The sequence below is a fragment of the Erpetoichthys calabaricus genome, chromosome 2 (assembly GCF_900747795.2).
Source record: "Erpetoichthys calabaricus chromosome 2, fErpCal1.3, whole genome shotgun sequence".
NCBI classification, from domain to species: domain Eukaryota; kingdom Metazoa; phylum Chordata; class Cladistia; order Polypteriformes; family Polypteridae; genus Erpetoichthys; species Erpetoichthys calabaricus.
This window is the reverse complement of record NC_041395.2, coordinates 179609734-179624130: the sequence shown is the minus strand read 5'-3', so window position 1 is coordinate 179624130 and position 14397 is coordinate 179609734.

Sequence of the window (14397 nt, the reverse complement as noted above, 5' to 3'; positions counted from 1 at the left end):
GAACAGCTTCGGCGCCCGGGTCCTCTCCGAAAACATATCGAAGGTAATTCGTTTATCTTGACTATCTATCTCTGCTTTTAACCCCTTCCGAAATGCCACTCCTGTGTTTGGTCATGATAATTGTTTAAAAAAATCTTCCATAAAAGTGCGCAACATAAATACTGTAATAACCAATCTTAATGCACATAGAAAATCTAGGCAATACGGCATAAACGCCAATAATTTAATTAAAGTTACTACTTTAGATGAACAATGTATTAAAACTGTAAAAACAGATCATAGATTAAACAAAAAATACACACAGAGCGGCGCTAATAAAAATAACTTAATTCCGGTTCCCTATATCAATAACGCACATAGTATTCATCTCTGCTCCTCCGAAACATTGAATATGGCACTATTAAATATTAGAGCTTTAACTAACAAGACGTTTTTTATCAACGACATTATTAGTGAAAAAAAAATAGATTTTATTGCACTAAGTGAAACGTGGCTTAGCTCAGATGGCGCAGCTGTTTTAATCGAATCTGCGCCTCCGGATTACAGTTTTACTCGTGCTGATCGCCAAGGAAAGAGAGGTGGAGGGCTAGCAAACATTTACTCTAGCAGGTTAAAATGTAAAAATATCAGTTTTGGTAAGTTCAAGTCTTTTGAGTATCTCGCCATTGTTATTCAGGGAGATTCTCACGTTCTAGTATTATCCATGTATAGACCTCCTAAATTCAACGCGTCTTTCTTTGAGGAATTCTCTGACTTGATGTCAATCTTAATTACGAACTATGACGCACTCTTAATAGTCGGCGACTTTAATTTTCATGTAGATAATCAATGTGACCAAAAAGTAAAAGAATTTATGAACCTCCTGGACTCTTTTGATTTGAGACAGCTCGTTAATCAGCCTACACATAAAGCAGGTCATACGTTAGACTTAGTAATTACTAAAGGACTAAAAGTTGATATAAAGCAGGTCATTGATACAGGTCTTTCAGACCATTTTCTTCTACTTTTTAATATAGAAATAATGATAGAAAACACTCATGAGAAGCATATTGTTAAAAAACGCTTCTTTGACTCATCAGCAACTTTAAAACTTACAAACATTCTAACCAATCAGTCCGTTTATAGTGCCAACTATAATAGCGAGGAGAATGTAAATAGTAAGGTGGAAAGATTTAATACTAAAGTGAGGGCTGCTGTTGACATAGTTGCACCTGAAAAGACAGTTAAAAAATCTTCTAGCATTGTTATACCTTGGAAGACCCAAAGAGTGTCTGATTTAAAGAGAACATGCCGTAGAGCTGAGCGTAAATGGAGGAAGACTAAACTAACTATTGACTATGAGATATTAAAAGTTAAAATAACAGAATACAATAACACAGTCCGTCTTGAGAGGCGCTGCTATTTCTCTAAGATTATAAATAACAATGCTAGTAATCCCAGAGTCTTATTTTCGACAATTGATCATCTGTTAAACCCAGGTAACTCAAAGGAATGCCTCCTAAGTACTTCCAGTAAAACCTGTGAGGCTATCGCTGTATTTTTCAATCAAAAAATTAATGATATTAGAAATAACATAGTATATCTCCCCAACACTAAGGATCCCCCGAAACCCCAGTACTCCATAATAAATAAATTAGAGTCTTTCACTAGGATAGATTTACCTGATTTACATAAAATAATTTCTCAAATGAAACCATCCACCTGTGCCCTTGACCCAATACCAACAAATTTTTTCAAAGAAGTATCGGGTGTGCTTATTGATAATGTTCTTGACATAGTAAATTCGTCATTAGATACGGGGGTCTTCCCAGACTGTCTTAAGACTGCGGTAATTAAACCCCTACTTAAGAAAAATAATCTCGACCCCTCTGCTCTTGAAAATTATAGACCCATCTCTAACCTGCCTTTCTTAAGTAAAATTCTAGAGAAGGCAGTCATTATGCAGTTAAATGAGCACCTCAATAAACATGCTATTCTTGATAAATTTCAGTCAGGTTTTAGAACAAATCACAGCACAGAAACTGCACTCGTTAAAGTAGTAAATGACTTGCGGGTAAATGCAGACAGAGGCCATTTATCTGTTCTCATCCTCTTAGATTTGAGTGCCGCATTTGACACTATTGATCATAATATTCTTAAGAATCGCCTTAGTCAATGGGTGGGCCTCTCTGGCAGTGTCTTAAACTGGTTTGAATCCTACCTGGCAGGAAGAAAATTCTTTGTTAGTTGTGGTAATTATAACTCAAAGACACATGATATTCTATATGGTGTTCCACAAGGCTCTATCCTGGGTCCGCTGCTCTTCTCAATCTACATGCTTCCATTAGGTCAGATTATCTCGGGACATAACGTGAGCTACCACAGCTATGCTGATGACACACAGCTGTATTTATCAATAGCACCTGATGCCCCCAAATCTCTTGATTCGCTAACACAATGTCTAACCTGTATCTCAGAATGGATGAATAGTAACTTTCTCAAATTAAATAAAGAAAAAACCGAAATCTTAGTGATTGGCAATAATGGATACAATGAGGCTATTAGAAATAAACTGGATGCATTAGGATTAAAAGTCAAATCGGAGGTAAAAAGCTTAGGGGTAACCGTTGATTGTAATCTGAATTTTAAATCGCATATTAATAAAATCACTAGGACAGCATTTTTTCACCTAAGGAACATAGCAAAAGTTAGACCTCTTATATCATCGAAAGATGCAGAGAAATTAGTTCATGCGTTTGTCTTTAGTCGGCTAGATTACTGTAATGCACTCCTCTCAGGACTACCCAAAAAAGACATCAATCGTTTGCAGTTAGTGCAGAATGCAGCTGCTAGAATCCTTACCAGGAAAAGAAAATCCGAACACATTTCTCCAGTTTTGATGTCACTACACTGGTTACCTGTGTCATTCAGAATTGACTTTAAAATTCTGCTTATGGTTTATAAAGCTTTAAATAATCTCGCCCTGTCTTATATATCGGAATGTCTGACACCTTATATTCCAAATCGCAACCTCAGATCCTCAACTGAGTGTCTCCTTAGAATTCCAAGAGCAAAACTTAAAAGAAGTGGTGAGGCGGCCTTCTGCTGTTATGCACCTAAAATCTGGAATAGCCTGCCAGTAGGAATTCGCCAGGCTAATACAGTGGAGCACTTTAAAAAACTACTGAAAACACATTACTTTAACATGGCCTTCTCATAACTTCACTGTAATTTAATCCTGACACTCTGTATATCCAATTCATTATAATAACTATTCATTCAAAATTTGTACTAACCCCTACTCTCTCTTCTGTTTCCTTTTCCGGTGTCCTATTGGTGGTGGCTTGTGCCACCACCATCTACCCAAAGCACCATGATGTTCCAACAATGATGGATGGATTAAAAGCCAGAAGTCTGTATAACCATCAGCATAAAGTGACTCCGTGAGAACCCTAACTACAAAGAGGACTATTTCATTTATGTTAGGTAGAATGCCCAAAGGGGACTGGGCGGTCTCGTGGCCTGGAACCCCTACAGATTTTATTTTTTTTCTCCAGCCTTCTGGAGTTTTTTTTTGTTTTTTCTGTCCACCCTGGCCATCGGACCTTACTCCTTTTTATGTTAACTAAGGTTGTCTTATTTTAATTTCTTATTTGTCTTTTATTCTTCTTTTCTTCATTATGTAAAGCACTTTGAGCTACTTTTTGTATGAAAATGTGCTATATAAATAAATGTTGTTGTTGTTGTTATAGATAGATAGATAGATAGAAAACCTTCTGTAACTTCTGGATTGACCCCAAAACTGGTACCAGGAAAATACCAGCATGATTAATGAAAGTATAAGGCAGTAGTTGGTTGGAAGGAAAACTTGCATGCCCCCACGGCTTGAGAAATACAAACTTATGGAATTATATCCTTAAAATTACATATCCTTCTTTCAAATTTCACACTAGTCATTTCTAGTTTATGATTTAAAGCCATTATAACATGAGATTTTTTTATCCATTACCCGAACTTCAATTGAGCTGTTCCAAACGCAACGACTTTCTAATGCCAATACACATCCACGGGGCTCGATAAATCCTTATTACAGGACATTCACAATTATAATTCAGAATGCATTGCTTACATTGATAAGTTACAACTAACAAGTCTCTGTTTCATTTGTCTTTGCCATTGGAGTGTATCCTTCCACGGTAAAAACAAAAAATTTAAAACGCTATCTTTCAATAATAAGTAATAACCACTTCTCTCATCGGTGAGAGCAAAATTCAGATTTATTTCGTCAATTTCGATAAATCTGCGTTACGGTTCTCTTATTTGATTGGACAGCCTCAGTGGGCGTGTCCAACTAGCAGTACTTGTTTAGTGTTTACTTCGTTCGCGGCTATGGAGGCAGAGGAAGATTGGATTGCTTTATTTACAAGCTGACCTAATTAAAGCAGTTGTGGTGGACAGTTTTTGAAGAGCTAATGTTTTGGCGTGTACGTGAGTATGGATTAAAATATGGAGATGGTACAAGGACAGGTGAGTACAGTATATGGCATAAATGGGTAAACTCATGCTGGGGTACTTACTGTACATTCTAGTCCATAGATACTCAGCAGAGCGTTAAGCAAAACTGGTCAGGTTTATCCCCTGTAGCAAAGTTGCGGACGTGGGAATACTTTTATTGTAAAGTGCATCGCTCTTCATTTGTAGTACTAAGGACTTGTGCAACTGAGGTCAGCAAGAAAATGATGAACTCTGACATAAATCATAAACACAGTGCAAATTATCCCCTCCTTAATATTTGAACTGGATCACCAAATGCACATTCTCAAGCAAAAGGTAAAAACCTTGGCAGCATAGGACGCTTTTGAATGTTAATAACAATAGCAATAAGAATTTTTCCCTTTTGCTTTCATTAGTGCTATGGCGTCTGACAGTTATTTTTTTCTGTATAAAAACGGGTGCAGTGTGCGTGCGTATTCAACCTCGCAGCCCCCAACCTCGATATCATCAATGAAGGTACTAAGAGATTAACTGTGATCTCCCAGCGCACTCTGTCACTTGTGTGAAACTCAATGGAATGGAAGGGCGTCTACTGTTGGAATTATTCTGGAGCACCATTAAAGGCCAAAGGTCCGTTCTAGTTTGGGGAAAACCTGAATCTCAAAATCATGGCTTGCTATAAACGCGATTTCGAACCAGCAGAATTTCCGGCGCCAAAACGTCGGATTTCAGTTCGATCACACAATCCAGGACAGACTGATATGAGGTTACGAGCTTTCGGCAAACTTTTAAAAGACCTTTTGTGCTTATTAGCCATGGATTACAAGGCTAAAAACGAAGAGCAAACGTGTTTTATAGAAGTGGCGCTAAACGCAGCATATGAAGATCAATGCACTTTTTGCGTCTTTTTTCAAAGAAAAAAGAATACTGGAGATGCTTGGAGGAATATTTCTGATCGAGTGAATCCGTAACTGGTGGTCAGTGAAATACTTATAATATGAAGGTGTTGACAACGATTGTATTGTGCAGTATGTACACAATACAATATACCTAACGGTGCTATCTTACTTGAAAAGTTATATGCACTTAAGCATTTGTTTAATTTTTGCAAATAAATGCAGTCTAAAATGTCTTATCCAAGAGATTGTGTTCGGCCTGCATTAGTTTCCTTTTCTTGTTAAATAGTAATGTGGATTCCCCCTCCTTTCACTCTGCATTGATAGGCCTATGTCATTCTGGTATGTACATGTATCCATTCATTTTTCTAATCTTCTTATCCTGGGCTAGGTCGTGGGGAAGCAATCCTTGGACACAATAGGCATGGACTATGTCACACACAGTCCAAAACCATTTACGTGAACTGCCATTGGTAAATTGACTGTGTGTGTGCGGGCGCTCACCCTGTAATGATCTATATTACTAAACGACAGTTGTATATATGCACGGATGCAGGATGACGGACGCAGGATGACGGACACAGGACGACGGATGTATTGAAGCGCATGTGCACTGCGACTCAGCGCCCCACAGTCAAACCCAGCGGCTTCCCAGACTCAGTAGGTAGTGCCCAAACAACACAACACAACCTGTAAATTAAACTTCAGGTAACAATACAACCGCCGCCCGAACATGCACACCACTGTATATAAAACCTTTGTTTAGTAATGTTTACGAAGGTTGTATATATACATGGATGCCAGACGCAACCCGTGCCAAAAGCGCACTCGCACAGCGCACAACAGTCAAACCCAGCGGCTTCCCAAAGTCAGTAAGTGGCGCCCAAACAACACAACACAACCTGTGTAAACTAAACTTGACGTAAAGCGTGTACGCCAACAAGTTGCCATGGTGACATATTTAAACATTGACATAGAATAACTAGACGCCTCATGACTAGCAGAATCATACGTCAACGTCGCCGCCATATTGTGAGTGGCACTACTGTGGAGTGAAGTAATGAATAATGTGCTGCTTGGGATTGTACAAACCGCTGTACGCTCCAAACCAGATCCTGGGGGATTACATTTCATAGGTACGGCCGAACAATTGTTTTGGTTATATTTGGCCGTTAGAAAATCCCATTTTATAATCTTTACTTTAGCTAAGCCAGGCTAAGCTAGCAAAGCTATGCATTTATGTGCTCAAGTGAGCCTCCAAACAACGTTTTGGCTAAATGTATTTAGTCACAATGTAGATTGTTGTTAGCTGTTAACATGTCTCAAACTTGATGATGTTTTTTCTCAAGGAGCACATTGAGGAAACACAGTTTGAAATTGACAACCATCATTTTATGCTCATGTCTTTAGTTGTGTCTGTCTTCCACAAACTAAGGCTGCACCATATTGCCAGACTGAATACTCTCAAATTACAAGATCTGAGTGAGCAAGTGGAGTGTGAAGGCAGTCCCCGAAATGTTACTTATATGGGAGGAATGGTTAATAAAAATAATAATAATTATAATTATTATTATTTAATAATTACCATTATTAGTGTATAAATGGATATTAATAATTGCATTTAAACGATTCGCCAAAATCTGTTGTATGTAAATGATACTGTTTTAAACATTATTTTTTTTCATCAGAAAACCCGGTTTCCACGTCTAACTGTATTAGTTTAAATGGTACTTTTGCCACTCGCAATAAGGCTGACGTATCGTGTCTACTGTGAAACACAGTGAATGCAGCGTCTGTCTATATATGTGTATGCATTTAAACTTGAGGTAGTGGTGACTACTGACAGTGCCAGCAGTCAGCTACTCCACAGTGCCTGCGGTCAGTGGTTCAATTATGATTCCTAACAGCAAACGACGTCTAGCTAACAACACACCCATAGAAAAACAAAAACGAGACTGTATGGATAAAAACAATGAATGAAGGCGCCTACAATGCGCTTCTGAAACACCAGAACCAAACGAGTCATGTTTCCAAAAAGAAACAGCTTTACTACAAATCTATTTCTTTCATTAAATGAAAACTTTCCCAGGACACTCCCACCCTCCATGATCTTACATCCCTACAAAGATTGGAGGGAACAGAAAGTAATTGCTATTCTTGGATTTGCAATTCTTTAGAGAATCTTGGGTTTACTGGTAATATATACAGGAGCTGGTCATAAAATTAGAATATCATGACAAAGTTGATTTATTTCAGTAATTCTATTCAAAAAGTGAAACTTGTATATTAGATTCATTCATTACACACAGACTGATGTATTTCAAATGTTTATTTCTTTTAATTTTGATGATTATAACTGATAACTATTGAAAGTCCCAAATTCAGTATCTCGGAAAATTAGAATATCAATTAAGGCCAATGCAAAAAAAGGATTTTTAGAAATGTTGGCCAACTGAAAGGTATGAACATGAAAATTATGAGCATGTACAGCACTCAATATTTAGTTGGGGCTCCTTTGGCCTGGATTACTGCAGCACTGCGGCGTGGCATGGAGTCGATCAGTCTGTGGCACTGCTCAGGTGTTATGAGAGCCCATGTTGCTCTGATAGTGGCCTTCAGCTCTTCTGAATTGTTGGGTCTGGCGTATTGCATCTTTCTCTTCACAATACCCCATAGATTTTCTATGGGGTTAAGGTCAGGTAAGTTTGCTGGCCAATCAAGAACAGGGATACCATGGTCCTTAAACCAGGTACTGGTAGCTTTGACACTGTGTGCAGGTGCCAGGTCCTGTTGGAAAATGAAATCTGCATCTCCATAATGTTCGTCAGCAGCAGGAAGCATGAAGTGCTCTAAAACTTCCTGGTAGATGGCTGCGTTGACCTTGGACCTCGGAAAACACAATGGACCAACACCAGCAGATGGCATGGCACCCCAAACCATCACTGACTGTGGAAACTTTACACTGGACCTCAAGCAACGTGGATTCTGTGCCTCTCCTCTCTTCCTCCAGACTCTGGGACCTTGATTTCCAAAGGAAATGCAAAATTTACTTTCATCAGAGAACATAACTTTGGACCACTCAGCAGCAGTCCAAAGGCGAGACGCTTCTGACGCTGTCTCTTGTTCAACAGTGGCTTGACACAAGGAATGCTGAAACCCATGTCTTGCATACGTCTGTGCGTGGTGGTTCTTGAAGCACTGACTCCAGCTGCAGTCCACTCTTTGTGAATCTACCCCACATTTTTGAATGGGTTTTGTTTCACAATCCTCTCCAGGGTGCGGTTATCCCATCTTGTCCTCCCTTTCGCCTCTCAATTAATGTGCTTGGACACAGAGCTCTGTGAACAGCCAGCCTCTTTAGCAATGACCTTTTGTGTCTTGCCCTCCTTGTGCAAGGTGTCAGTGATAGTCTTTTGGACAACTGTCAAGTCAGCAGTCTTCCCCATGATTGTGTAGCCTACAGAACTAGACTGAGAGACCATTTAAAGGCTTTTGCAGGTGTTTTGAGTTAATTAGCTGATTAGAGTGTGGCACCAGGTGTCTTCAATATTGAACCTTTTCACAATATTCTAATTTTCCAAGATACTGAATTTGGGACTTTCATTAGTTGTCAGTTATAATCATCAAAATTAAAAGAAATAAACATTTGAAATACATCAGTCTGTGTGTAATGAATGAATATAATATACAAGTTTCACTTTTTGAATGGAATTACTGAAATAAATCAACTTTGTCATGATATTCTAATTTTATGAACAGCACCTGTAAACTGCAATTTTAAATCCGAATCCGACATCATGGTTGATTTTCTTTACACAGCCAATAGGAATAAAGTAAATGACTGTAAAACGGGAGGCTGATCCGTAACACCACATCCTTTCACCTTCAGCCTGAGCCAGAAAGCCACTGTACCTCTTCCAATAGGAATGGAAAAAGCCATCACATCATCCCTCCAACAGTGTGTATCAAGTATTACTGTTGTTGCAAGATTGAGAATTTATAAAATCGCATTAAATACTTAAAGCTACAACTGAGATATATACGTCTGGACCACATGCAAGATTTGCCATGGGATCTCTCTCTCTCTCTCTCTCTCTTTTTTTTATAAGCCGGCTGCTTCAAAAATATTCAAAGCCTGTTACGTATGGTGCACAATGAATGATAATTTTCTCAAAGACTCCCCAACTTCCGTGTTTTAGCAAGATGCCAAAGATTTAACATTCTCATGAAGAAAATGGTATGCTGACATCCCATGCACACCGACAGTGCACTCTCTAAGTCACACAGATGAAAGGGCTGGCCAGCCTTTTGACAGCTACCACAGTCAAGCATGATGCTTTTGTCTTTTTCACTGATTTGATTTGCTGTAGGAGGAGAAAAGACATATTTACATTCACTGAACGAAGCATTGCAGGACCAAATCAAGAACATAATGAAGTACCTTCTGTAGTTAAGGTATAAAAAATCTGTCTGCAGTGACAAAATATGCATTTGAAAAAGATGCCTTTTATGTTCAACATTACTCAATCATTTTATACTTATTTTAAAAAAGTGATTAATGAGGAGCTTTGTTATCAAAAAATCTTCAGTGACATTTTGTATTTTGGTCATTCTGGTTGTCTATCTCAAAAAATGTATTCTCATGTTTATTATAATAAAGATTTGGACACTTTTTTAAAAAAAAAACCTAAAACATACTAACTGCATTTGAAATGGCCTATTCGTTGTATAAGTGTGTGTGTGGGTGTTTTTTTTGTTTTTTTTTTAAATATATAAAAGGCAATATAACACAATAGCACTAGTAGTGAATAGGCTTTTGTTAATAAATGCATGTTCTAAACCAAATGCCTTTCTCAAGACTGCAGCAAATGTATTGGAAGGGAAGTACCATGGCCTGTATAAGAGGCTCTTGCATAATCTTCTGGTACACTGTGGGACCTTGGAGGAATAAAGGTAGAAAACCACTGGCATAGAGCAGTGCATGGTTTCATGTTAGCCTGAAGTAAATGGCTTTTGTGTTACAGGATGGCTACTGTATGCGGAGACCATCTTGGCTCACATACATTGGCTTATAGAGGTACAGTATACTACGCTAAGAGAAGCATAGCCTCTGACAAAGCTCCTCCACATTGTTATCGTGTTTGTTGTCATTGTCTAAGATTCAACAGGGCCTTGTATGATTGATGTGAAAGAGGCTCTATCTACTTTCAAAAACCTTACGGTGGTCAGTACATATACTGTATTTTTTTTTTCCTCTTTCTTCACTCGTTTCCAAAACTGCCGGTAATACAAGATCTACATGGAAAATCATATCCAAAAATATGACCTACAGGTGGAACTGTGGACATCTACAAGTCAGAAGAATAAAATATGAAATACTGGAGCACAAGTTAAACGAGTTCCTTAATATTATAAAGTATGTAAATCATGTTTATAACTATGGCTATTTCCCAATACCTCTATGGCCCTTCCCCAGCTCTCTTCTGGACAGGCCCTTGGAGGATGCATGGATTCTTTAGGATGCTTGTGATCATCTCAACTGTGGGCCTGGTTGTGACTTACCTATGCTACAGATTCTGGCTAAGGGTAAGGATCATCAGGAAGTGCAGGCAGGGATATCCTCCTTCCCTGAGAAGCATACCATTATATTATCCTGTAATTGCATTCAAAAATGGACTAAATTTTTAATACTTTAATACACAAATCTGTGCCAAGAAGACCTAGAAAAGCACCTCACTTATTGCATGATAACTTACCCTGTTTATGGTTGTGTCAGAAAGGTTGAGTTGCAGAAAACTCTCAAGCTATGTACAAAACCTGGATATTTGGCCTCAACATTTGTAATGATGTATTTCATCATATCTTAAGAGAACATGATACATGGATATTTGTATGAAGCATTTGATCCACATGTGGACTTTTGTCTGTACCTGCACACTGATGTGAAAAGATTTCCTGTTCACGTAGTCACTACATTAGGCTGTAGTGCTTTGCAGATGTGTGGCCCATTCATAAAGCCAATAACATTGGGAAATCCTGTAATACATTTATTTAGAAGCTAATTTTATCCAAAGTGCCTTATTAGCAGTAAAGCACAGTTGAGTAGCTGTCTGTCATAATAAGTATATGGTGGAAATCTGTTAATATTCAGTTGGCACTTAAGTGTCTGTAATTCATATGGCATCCCGAATCTACTGAAAAATCCATCAATGAGGGCCTCGGCCACAGTCTCTGCTTCTTGATCTGGTAGCGTGTAAGCCTCAGGCCACTTGGTGAAATAGTCAATTGCTACCAAGACATAATGATTGCCCCTGAGTGAACGTGGAAAAGAGCCAAGGATATCAACAGCTACCCTCTCCATAGGTGCCCCCACCTGGTATTGTTGCAGTGGTGCTGTTGACTGCCCTGTTAACCTTTCCTGGCAGTACAAGCATCATATTGCTGACAATATTCCTCCACATCCCTCCGATTCCAGCTTCAGTAAGCTTGCCGTAACCTCCTTAGTGTCTTCATGACCCCAAAATGCCCAGCACCAGGGGTGCCATGTACACTTCGTAATACCTCTTCTTGAAGTGCACGAGGTACCACCACTTGCCACCTTCCTTCACCGGTTACAGGATTCCACCACTGCCTCCCCCCACTGAGACCACAGACCTTTCAATACAGTGGACTGTGCTGCAACCTGAGCCCAAGCAGGACACTAAACCCCAATACCCCCCCCCCCCCCCCCCCAAAACCCAGCCATTGGATGATCAGCTGCAATTCTGGATCAGTCTCTTGACTGCTCCTCCATTCCTCTTCACTTCCAGGTACAGGTACAGTTAACTCTTGGCAATGTATGCTTGCAGACGTCGAACCACCTTCCACTCTGTTCTCTTGGTGGTCACAGTATGTACACTCTTCCCCTAAACATGGTCTTTGGGACAGGGCATCCGCATTTCGATGTTGTTCTCCAGATCAATGTTCTGCAGTGAAGTGGAATGCTTGAAGGCACTTCAGCCACCGAGCTATTTTGCCTTCAGGTTCCTTGAAGGAAAGCAACCATTGCAGAGCAGCATGGTCTGTGCGAATCACAAAATGTAGACCACACAGGTAATTCCGGAAGTGTTGAATGGAATCCACAATGCCCAATAGTTCTCTGAGTTACACAATAGTTCATCGCTGGCCGACTCAATGCCGGGCTATAGTAGGCTACAACTCGTTCTCCTTCCGGATGCCTCTGAGCCAGCACAGCTCCAAATCCCCATGTTACTGGCATCTGTATCAAGTATAAATGGCAGATTTATATCTGGTGCTGCCAGGACCAGGGCATTACAAAGGGTTGTCTTCAGATTTGTGAACACAGCCTGCTGTTCTTCACCCCAGTGGAAAACTTCACCCTGACGCAACAGGCTGTGCAATGGTGCTGCAATTTTGGCAAAGCCAGGCACAAAATGACGATAATAACAAACCCAAGAAGCTCTTTCACTTGCCGCTGGTTTTGTGGCTCAGACCATCTCTGCACTGCATCTACCTTGCTATCCTCGGTGGTGATTCCCCTACCACTTACTCGGCGCCCAAGGAATTCCCACCTTAGCAAATGGCATTTTTCAGGTTGGAGCTTGAGATTGGCTGCCCACAGTTTAGTCAGTACATTCCGGAGACTACCTATAGCGTCATTAAAAGTCTTCCCATGCACCAGAAGATCATCCAAATAGACGAGGCATTGCGTGCCCGGTATGTCAGCCAATACCCTATCCATCAGTCTCTTGAAGGTGGCTGGTGCATTGTAAAGTGCAAAAGGCATAACCCGGAATTGCCATAAGCCCTTGCCGGTAGTAAAAGCTGTCTTCTCTCTGGCCTCAGGTGCAAGAGCCACCTGCCAGCATCCACTCTTTAAATCTAGGGGTGAGAACCAAGATGATCCCTTGCAAGGCAAGGGGTAGGAGTCTTTTACAGTGACAGCATTAAGTCTTCGATATCCTTTTTTGGTACAAGGACAACTGTTGAGACCCAGGGGGACTCGGAGGGTTCAATAATACCTGCCTCTTGCATTTCCCTTAATGCTGTCTGCAGCCTCCTGTTTCACCAGGGGAAATACGTCGAGGATGTTGTCTAATGGGCGTTGCAGTGCCTGTATGTATGGGATGTCGCACTAAGTGTGTGCAGCCAACATCTTCTGGCGAGGTTGCAAAGCTGTCTCTGAAGTCCTCCAGGAGCTCCCACAATTGACTCTGTTGAGTTACAATCAATCCTTGTTTATTCCTTTCCCATACTTTGGTTGACCTTCAAACCTACACCTGTGGTGTCTGTATGATTGTAAATTGGTGTTTGATTTGGTTGCAACACCTGGGTGGTGGTCCTCCCCTTTCTATCACCACTGCTCAAAAGGTGTAAAATCGTTCTATCCCGGAATGTCAAAGTCCACTTTTGTAGATCAATTTGAGCTCCAGCTGTCTCCAAAAAATCCAAGCCCAGGATACATAATCCATAATGTATAGGATAGTGTAGGATAGTCCATAATCTTGGTCACTCAGACCTCCAATGTCCAGCAAAGCCCACCAACACAAATAGCTACCTGGGTTCTTCCTAGCATGGTTGCTGTTTCACCTGTGGCTGTCGTCAAAGCTACCCCGTACCCTTCCACTGTGTTTCTCCTGGTAGTAAGTCTGGTCTAACAATTGTGGCAGTTGATCCTATGTCAATCAGAGCCTTACAGACACGATTGCCTATCCAAGTGTGGACATGGCAATAGGTCCCTTCACCCAATCGGCCAACAGGCACCAGGGGTTGCACATCTTGTCCCTGTAGACTACTTTGTGATGGGACATGCTGTGGGGCCCATGCTGTCCCTCCTACACAGGTCCGTGGTCATTTTCCTAGGGTAGCTGTGTGGGTTTAAGCTCAATTTTTTCATTGTGTGGACAGAAGCGCTGCAGGTGCCCCACTCTGCCACAATACCAGCATAGGGGTGGTTTTACTGAGCATGGTGACTGTTGTGTTTGGGAGGCCAAAACTGTCACAGCCGAAGATTTGTCTTCTTGCATGT